The sequence below is a fragment of the Carcharhinus amblyrhynchos genome, unplaced genomic scaffold (assembly GCF_965287045.1).
Source record: "Carcharhinus amblyrhynchos unplaced genomic scaffold, sCarAmb.v2.hapA scaffold_40, whole genome shotgun sequence".
Taxonomy (NCBI): Eukaryota; Metazoa; Chordata; class Chondrichthyes; order Carcharhiniformes; family Carcharhinidae; genus Carcharhinus; species Carcharhinus amblyrhynchos.
The window spans coordinates 1,949,650-1,959,194 of record NW_027649781.1 but is presented as its reverse complement, the minus strand read 5'-3'; positions in this window follow the sequence as shown (position 1 = coordinate 1,959,194).

Genomic DNA, 9,545 nt, shown 5'->3' with positions numbered 1-9,545 from the left:
AAAATGGGCTTTGGGGAGGGAATCCGCAATTGGATCCGACTGCTCTACACAGACATCAGTAGCACAGTTTCAGTCAATGGGTGGGAATCAGATAGCTTTCAAATCAGGTCTGGAGTCAGTCAGGGCTGTCCTCTCTCCTCCGTCCTTTTTGTGTGTTACATTGAACCCTTTGCCGAGGCCCTCAGAAGCGACCCAGGCATCAAAGGGGTGACAATCCCAGGCAGTGGAGGCACGCAGGTCAAAGCCTCCCTGTACATGGATGACGTGGCTGTCTTCTGCTCGGACCCCTCGTCTGTCCACAGGCTCCTCCAGGTCTGCGAGCAGTTCGAGCTGGCCTCAGGAGACAAAGCCACCCAGGGTAAGAGTGAGGCCATGTTCTCTGGGAACTGGGCCGACAAATCCTTTGTCCCCTTCACAGTCAGGGCAGATTACCTGAAGGTGCTGGGGAGATGGTTTGGAGCGGCAGGGGCATGCGCCAAAAACTGGGACGAGCGCATCGCGAAAGCCAGGCAGAAACTGGGCTTGTGGGAGCAACGCTCCCTCTCCATGACAGGAAAAAACCTGGTGATCCGGTGCGAGGTGCTCTCTGTGTTATTGTACGTGGTGCAGGTGTGGCCTATCCCCAAATCCTGCGCTGCAGCAGTGACCCAGGCCATCTTCAAGTTTATCTGGAGATCAAAGATGGATTGCGTCCGGAGGGAGACGATGCACAAATCTCCAGAGAACGGAGGGAAAAACGTTCCCAACGCCGCCCTCATCCTGATGGCCACCTTTGTGTGCGGCTGCATCAAGCTGTGTGTAGATCCTCGGTACACTAACAGCAAGTGCTACTACTTTTTGAGGTTCTACCTGTCCCGAGTGTTGCGGAGGATGGGTCTGGCCACACTGCCGCGGAACGCTCCGAGTAGTTGGAGCGAACCGCAGCACCTGTCCTTTGTGGAGAAATTTTTCCGCAAACACACCTTTGACCACATGGCGATTAAGCAGTGATCAGCGCGTAACGTCCTTGGGGCCCTGAGAGAAAAGGAGATGGCGGATCCTGTCGGATGGTTCCCTGGTCAGACTGTCAGTGTCATCTGGCAGAACGCCTCATCACCAGAACTGACAAACAAGCACCAAGACCTGGCTTGGCTGGTGGTGAGAAGGACACCCCCCGTCAGATCCTTTATGCACGCTCGAGGTCTCAACATCACCGCACGCTGCCCTCGAAGCGGCTGCGGGGCTGATGAGACAATCGCAAACCTCCTTGTGGAATGTGCCTTTGCAAAGAAGGTCTGGAGTGAGATGAGGTGATATTTGTCGAGGTTCATCCCGAGCAGCTCAGTGACACAGGACTCTGTGCTCTACGGGCTGTTTCCAGGGACGCTCACCGAGACAAATATCAACTGCTGCTGGATGGTCATCAACTCAGTGAAGGACACACTTTGGTCTGCCCGAAACTCGCTGATCTTCCAGTTGAAAGAACTGTCCTCGACTGAGTGTTGCAGACTGGCACATTCCAAGGTCCAGGACTACGTGCTGAGGGACGTGCTGAAGCTTGGAGCAGCCGCTGCAAAGACACAATGGGGAAAGGCCACACTGTAAGGCCTTTTAACGGAGGCAGACCGAGGGCCCAGGAACTGCAGAATACCCTCGACCTGTGTAACTGTGTGTCAATCTGAGAAATAACGGCACACAGTAATTTTTGAGGCATGTATATAGTTTTAAGCATTGAAATGAAATGACTGGAATTTGAATAGGACTGTAAAAATGTTTTATTCTGCACTGTTTGCACTTTATAGACATGTAGACTTGCAATATTTTAACTGAGATTTTTATGAATAAAGTATATTTTTGAAACAAAAAGATTTCAATACAATCAGCAGGATCTCCTTCCTCTCCTCTGCTTCCCATCTCATTCCCCAATATCCATTGACTCTCTAAAGACCCAGAGATCCGTCTCTCTCAGCATTAGAATTATTCAAAGGTGGATAACTGACCTGGACACCATGGTACAGGAAGTCATTGAAGCAGTTAGCAGGAATGTAGTGCTAGCAGAGGGCCAAAGAGTCACAGGATAGACACAGTTTGATTTGATTTTGATTTGATTTGAGTTATTAATTTCACACATATTTGGATACAGTGGCCGGAATTTTACCAGTCCGTCACGGGAATTGGAGTGGGCAAGGGGCAGGCCATGGAAAGATCATCTGTAAATGGTAGGGCACTGGGGAGAGTTACAGAACACAGAGATCTAGGGGTACATGTTCATAGCTCCCTGAAAGTGGGGTCACAGGTGGACAGAATGGTGAAGAAGGCACTCGGCATGGGCTGAAGGGCCTGTTTCCATGCTGTAAACCTCCATGACTATGATTCTATGACTCTATGAGATCCGTTGATCCCGGGTTGGATTTTTCCAGTTTTTGGGAAACAAAAGCTGTAATATCCCACCCAGTGAAAAGTATTCATTCTTGTGCGCTATACAGGCAAAGCAGAGCATGTACTGTATGTATGTACATAAAGTACTTACACAGAGGAGAAGGAAAGGAGAGGGTGCAGGGAGTAATGTTAAAGGCGAGGGTGTAGAGAAAGATCAACTTAATATCTGGTCGGTCCAATCAAAAACCTGATGACAGCAAGGAAGAAGCTGTTCTGGAGTCAGTTGGAACGAGACCTCAGATATTTGTATCATTTTCCCGATGGAAGAAGGTGGAAGAGAGAACATCCGGGGGATCTGAATTATACTGGCTGCATTTCCGAGGCAGTGGGGGGGAGTAGACAGAGTCAATCGATGGGAGGCTGGTTTACATTCTGGATCAGGCTACATTCATGAGCCTTTGTAGTTTGTGGTGGTCTTGGACAGAGCAGGAGCTGTGAAACAACCAGAGAGAATGTTTTCTATCGTGTCTCTGTAGAAAATAAGTGGGAGGCGACATGCTGAAGTTGCTGAGCCCCAGAATATTCTTCCGGAATTTTCTCCAAATCTCTCACTCCTAAACTTGCCACTAATTTACCAAATTCAAAACCGCACGCTGGCAGAGCCAATCCCCTCAGCTCCTGGTCAGAATGTGGTGGGTTCCAGTCCCAGGCCAGGACTCAGAGGAATATAGACTCATTGACTTGCATATTTCACTCGGTCAAACTATTTCTGTAGTTTATTTATTATTTCACAAGTAGACTTATATTAACACTGAATTGAAGTTACAGTGAAAATCCGCCATTGGCCGCACTCCGGAGAATTTATCAAGGTCCATGCATGGATGTCCCACAGATGAATGTTTAAAAATGGGTGGCATTGGCTGGACAAGCATCTCTTGTCCATCCCTATTTTGCCCTCGAGAAGGTGGTGGTGAGCCGCCTTCTTGAATCGCTGCAGTCCACGTGCTGTGGGTTCACCCACAATGCCATTAGGGAGGGAATTCCAGGATTTTGACCCAGCGACAGTGAAGGGACGGTGATATATTTCCAAGTCAGGATGCTGAGTGGCTTGGACGGGAACTTGCAGGTGGTGGTGTTCCCATGTATCTGCTGCCCTTGTCCTTCCAGCTGGAAGTGGTCGTGGATTTGGAAGATGCTGTTTAAGGAATTTTTGGTGAATTGTTGCAGTGCATCTTGTAATGGTAGAGACTTCTGCTGCTGAGCGTCGATGGTGGAGGGAGTGAATGCTTTTAGATATGATACAAATCTAGCGGGCTGATTTGTCCTGGATGGTGTGAAGCTTCTTGAGTGTTGTTGGCATCGCACCCATCCAGGCAAGTGGGGAATATTCCATCACACTCCTGACCTCTGCCTTGTGGATGATCGATAATCTTTGGGGAGTCAGGGGGTGAGTTTCTCCCCACAGTTACCCTCGCCTCTAACCTGTTTGTGTAGCCATGGTATTTATGTAGCGGGAGCAGTTGAGTTTCTGGTCAATGGTAACCACATGTGCCGAGGACAACAATATTTGTCCAAACTCCTTCAGCTAAAAGAAAACCCTGATTTTGTGAGAGATTGAGAAGCTGTGAACTGCGAGACTTGCCTCGATCTACTGGTCACATAGTGAGGTCCAATTGAGATATCAAACAACATCTAGTTCCCCAACTAAACTTTGATCCCTTAACAATCAAGAACCTATCTATTTCTGTGTTAGAAACACTCAATGCTCAGGCGTCCACAGCTCCCTGTGACAATGAGGTCCACAGATTCACCACCCTCTGGCTGAAGAAATTCCTCCTGATCTCGATTCTAAAGGTTGGTCCCTTCACTCGGAGGCGGTGCCCTCCGATATCAATCTCTCCGACTAATGGAAACATCTTTCCTACGTCCACCCTATCCAGTTTTTCATTATTCTAAAATTACTTCAGGAATTTGAACAGGAGAGTCAATGGATATTTCACCATGTTCAGAATCTCTTCCCGGAACCTCCTCTGGGTCAATATATAAATGCATGTGTTCATACAGGTGCTGGAATACATCATCAGGAGTGTGATACTCATTACTAAGTGAAACAAACTGACATCTTCCAAGGGAGGCACCTCGGTGAAGTCGAACAGGAGGTCAATTATTACGATTGGTGTCCACAGAACCATAAAGCTCCCGGAGACAGTGAAGAGCAGGATGATAGTCGTTCTTCTGCTCTTCAACACGGGGTCACTGCTGCCCTCCCCAGGGCCGTGAGCCTTCAGGGCCCTGCGAGACCTACTGGCCACCAAGATGTGACGGACGGTGAGAGAATTCAACAGCAGCATCAAGGAGAATGGCAATATTGGCACTTTGAGGCTCGAGATCCACTTGTAAGCTCTCCATGCTGGAGAAGAATAATAATTTTTGACCGTACGGCAGCCCCACTGCACATTGCCAACAAGAGAGTAGGGTTCATAACGGAAATAGACCGGAATATTCATGATAAAACTGAATACACTCATGGCTGTTAGAATCACAGTGGCAGTTCTCCTGGTGCAGTATTTTAATTTTAGTTTTGGACAGGAAATGGCCACGAAACGGTCAAGAGTAAATAATGTTGTGGACCAGACGGACATTTGGACGCTGGATACTTGCATGAAAGTGCTGACACGGCAGACATTGGTGTACCTCAGGAATGAATACGGGAAATGATAGCGAAAGATGCCGCCCAGAGTGACGTTAAAAATGCAGACCAGGAGATCGGCTATCGCCATGGTGATCATATGACAGGTCATCCCTTTGGAGAGGCCGCACCTTCCCCGGGACAGAACCACAATCGCCATCAGGTTAGCTGTAAGAAATTGGAAAATAATTACTCCCCTTCTCGCCACACTCTGATGCCTGTTCGGGTTCACTGAGGGAGAAATTAGCATTACCCATGCAACTAACCAGTACGTGTTTCAGACCGTATGAGGAAAGCGGAGCACCCGGAGGAAACCCATGCAGACAGGGGACAACTTGCAGAGTCTGAACACACAGTCATATAAGCCGTGAATGGTACGCGGTCCCTGGCACTGTGAGGCTGCAGTGCTAAAAACTGTGCCACCGTGCCATCATATTAACATAATTAACATGAGGAACATGTGAGTTAACAGGCAAACTGTGCTCAAGATCACCACACTGCACATTAAATGGCAGATGTGACCAAGACAGATTCCATGGATTTCTCACTGACCCACACAGATATCAATGTCCTCTATGAATCACAACATCCTGTTAAAACTCTGACTCAGATCCACAGATCCATGTAAATGAGGAAAAACACGATTCTATTCTCAGCAGGACTGTTAGTAGAAACTGGAGCAGCAATGGTCAACGTGGATTCAGCAACAGACAGCAAGGGGGAAGAAAAAGACAACACATCGAAACCAGGGCTTTCTAAAATAAATAGTTGTTTACTGTCACTCACCAGGGATGCCAATCGTGACAAGAATTGGATAACCAATCACAGTGATGTCTGCAAATTTGGTTGCTCCCATTTTACACGGAGATTATTGAAACTTCCCGAGATCAAGCCTCCAACTGGCGCTCTGCGTAATGCATTGGAAGCAGCACACAGATTTATACCTGAACCAATCCTCCAATGGCTCGGTGAAGTTACCTAACAGCTGCCAGTGGGGACGCAGACAATCCAGCAAAACATCATGAATGAAATGATTTTCAGATCGGGGGATAATTTCATCACCAGTAACAGTAATTTGGAGAGTTGCAGGTTCACTATTCCCCTGGCTTTTAGACTGTTGTTCATCACAGGGTCTTGACCTGTTCAGGGTGATTTTCAGAATTATGTTCTCTTGATTTACCTCATAATCCAATAGCCTTTTATACCATGAGACCACAAGAAGCAGAATTGGGCCATTCGCTCCATCGAATCTGCTTCACCATTCCATCATGGCTGATACGATTCTCAATCCAATTCTCCCGTAACCTTTGATTCCATTTCCCATCAAGAATCTATCTATCTCTGTCTTAATTACACTGATTGACCCTTCCTCTACACAGCCTTCTGTGGAAATGAATTCCACAGATTCACCAACCTCTGGTTGAAGAAATTCCTCCTCATCTAAGTTCTGAATGTTGTCCCTTTCCTCTGAGGCTGTGCCCTCGGCTCCCAGTCTCCCCTAATAATGGAGACATCTTCTACACATCCACTCTATCCAGGCCTTTCAGTATTCTGTTACTCACTGTATTTCCAATCGGACAGGTATTGACATGACTCTCCCGCTCGGTACTGGCTGTGTACAGATCAATCGCTCTTTTTCTGCACCGTGTTTGTCCATGAAAGAACTCCTGACTCGATTTCCTCACAGTCCATTTAATGACCAGTAACGTTGTGCTTCGAGGAGGCAAAAGTTTGAAATGCCAGTTAACCGCTCGGAGAATAAACAACGGTTTGGAACAAACAATGTAAAATTCACTCTGCAAATTCAGCAAAGTCAAACAATCTACAATATCTAACTTATATTCCAATATTCAGATTTAACACGAGGGACATGTGCATTACATAGAAACATAGAAATATGGGAGATTGGAGCAGGATGAGGCCATTTGCCCTTCGAGCCTGCTCCATCATTCATCACTCTAATGGCTGATCATCCAACTCTATAACCTAATCCTGCTTTCTCCCCATAACCTTTGATCCCATTCGCCCCCAGTGCTATATCCAGCACTGAATATCTTGAATACCTTCAATGTTTTGGCATCAGCTACTTCCTGTGGTAATGAATTCCACAGGCTCACCACTCTCTGGGTGAAGAAATGTCTCCTCATCTCCGTTCTAAAGGCTCTATCCAGAATCCTCAGACTGTGACCTGTGATTGTGTTGTCTGCCTGGTGCTCGGGTTCGGGATTTCTCATCTGGGCTGCAGAGGAACTTGGAGTCGGGGGATAAAGATCCAGTTCTCGTGGTCAGTGTAGATACCAATGACATCGTTAGAACAGGAACAAAGGTTCTCCTCAGGGAGTATGAACAGTTTGGAACTAAATTTCAAAAGAGAACGATAAAGGTAATAATCTCTGGATTACTACCTGAGCCACGAGCTAATTGGCACAGGGTCAATAAGATTGAGGAGGGAAATGTGTGTCTCACAGATTGGTGTGGGAGGAATGGGTTTGAATTCATGTGACATTGGCACCACTATTGGGGAATAGGGGACCTGTTCCGATGGGACGGTCTTCATCTGAAACTGGGTCCAGAGTCCTGGTGAGCCGTATAACTAGGGCTGTAGATAGGGCTTTCAACTGAATAGTGAGGGAGAGGGTTCAGCCCTATCGAGAATTAGAAAATTAAAGTTAATGGAGAGATTAGGAGCGCAGGTTAATGATAAACAAAGAACAAAGAACAACACAGCATGAGAAACAGGCCCTTCGGCCCAACGAGCCCTCACCGCCATTTGAACGTTGCGAATCTCTCTTCCACCCATGACCCTTGCCTACGCTAATGACACTCCACATTGGAAACCAGATTGGGGGGAGACTAATGTAGGGACAATTTGTTACACCAATTAGCCTAAGTGTGGGGGGAGTGAGAGGAAACCGGACCACCCGGAGAAAACCCACGCAAGCACAGGGAGAATGTGCAAACTCCCACAGATACTGGCCCAAATCCATGTATCTGCTCAGCAAAAAGTGATAGTCACTGAGCTGTCGTGGTGCCCATCAGCTGGTCCAGCTTAAGCGTACACTAACGACGTGAAGCACTCGGCTACTCTTGAAACATCCAAGAGCAGCCCTCGCACGACCCACCGCGTGTCTGCCCCTTCTTGGACAACAAGGCGGACCACATCACCTGTGGATTAAAAGAGAAAAACATCAATAACATGCACATCCTTACGCAAACATTCAAGGGAATCCCCAGAAGCTCAAAGGTAAAACAAGTGAGGCAGAAAATATGTTGGAAGGTCCATAGGAATCAATTGATTCCCAGGGACGTCCCAAGCCTCTTGATTCTTATTGAAAACAGTCTCCTACATCCCTCCATCGCCATCCCACTCATGTGCCTATCTAAGTATCCCTTAAACAACTCCAGCGTGCCTGCCTCCAGAACTGGACGCATCACTCCAAAGGCGGCCCAACCAACGTTCTATACAACTGCAACATTCAACACCAGCTCTTGTCCTCTATACCCCTTCCTATCAAGGCTAACATACCATAAGCTGAGGACTTTCAATGAGTTAAAGGAGCCAAGGGCTCTGGAGAGATTAGTAATGTTTCCAGAATATGTAATAGAACAGAGAGTATAGAAGGTGGCAGGAATCTAACCTACAGCAGAGCAAACAAGGTGACAAGTCCGAGAAGGGAGATGGTCAATGCAGGACTGATGGTGTTGTACCTAAATGCACACAGTATACAGAACAATTTAAATGAGCTTGTTGCGTACATTGAAATTGGCCGGTACGATGCTGTGGGCATCACAGAGACAAGGTGATCAGGGCTGGGATCTAAATATCCAAGGATATGTGTCCTATGGAAAGGACAGGCAGATGGGCAAAGGGGGCGGGGGTTGTATTGTTAGTAAGGAATGAAGTTAAATCGATAGTTAAGGGGGCATCGGGGGGCAAAAAGGGGTCACAAGCTTGTTTTGTCAGATCAGGCAAAGGAGAATCCAAACAGCTTCTACAAATACATAAAGGACAAAAGAGTAACTCGGGAGAGAGTAGGACCTCTTAAGGAGCAACAAAGTCATCTCTGTGTAGATCCACAAGAGATGGGTGAGATCCTAAATGAATATTTCTCATCAATATTCACATCTGAGAAAATCATGAATGTTTGGGAACTTGGGGAAATAAATAGTGATGTGTTGAGGAGTGTACGTATCACTGAGAAGAAGGTGTTTAAGTCTTAAAATGCATCAAAGTCGATAAATCGCTGGGATCTGATGAAGTGTATCCGAGGATACTGTGGGAGGCTAGGGAGGAAATTGTGTGTCCGCTAGCAGAGATATTTGAATATTGATAGTCACAGGGAAGGTGCCTGAAGGTTGAAGGGTGGGAAATGTGCATTTGTTCAAGGAGGACTGCAGAGAAAAGCCTGGGGACTCCAGGAAGGTGATCCTCACATCCATAGTGAATAAGTTGTTGGAAGGTATTTTCAGAGACGGGATTTACAGACACAAGAACGTA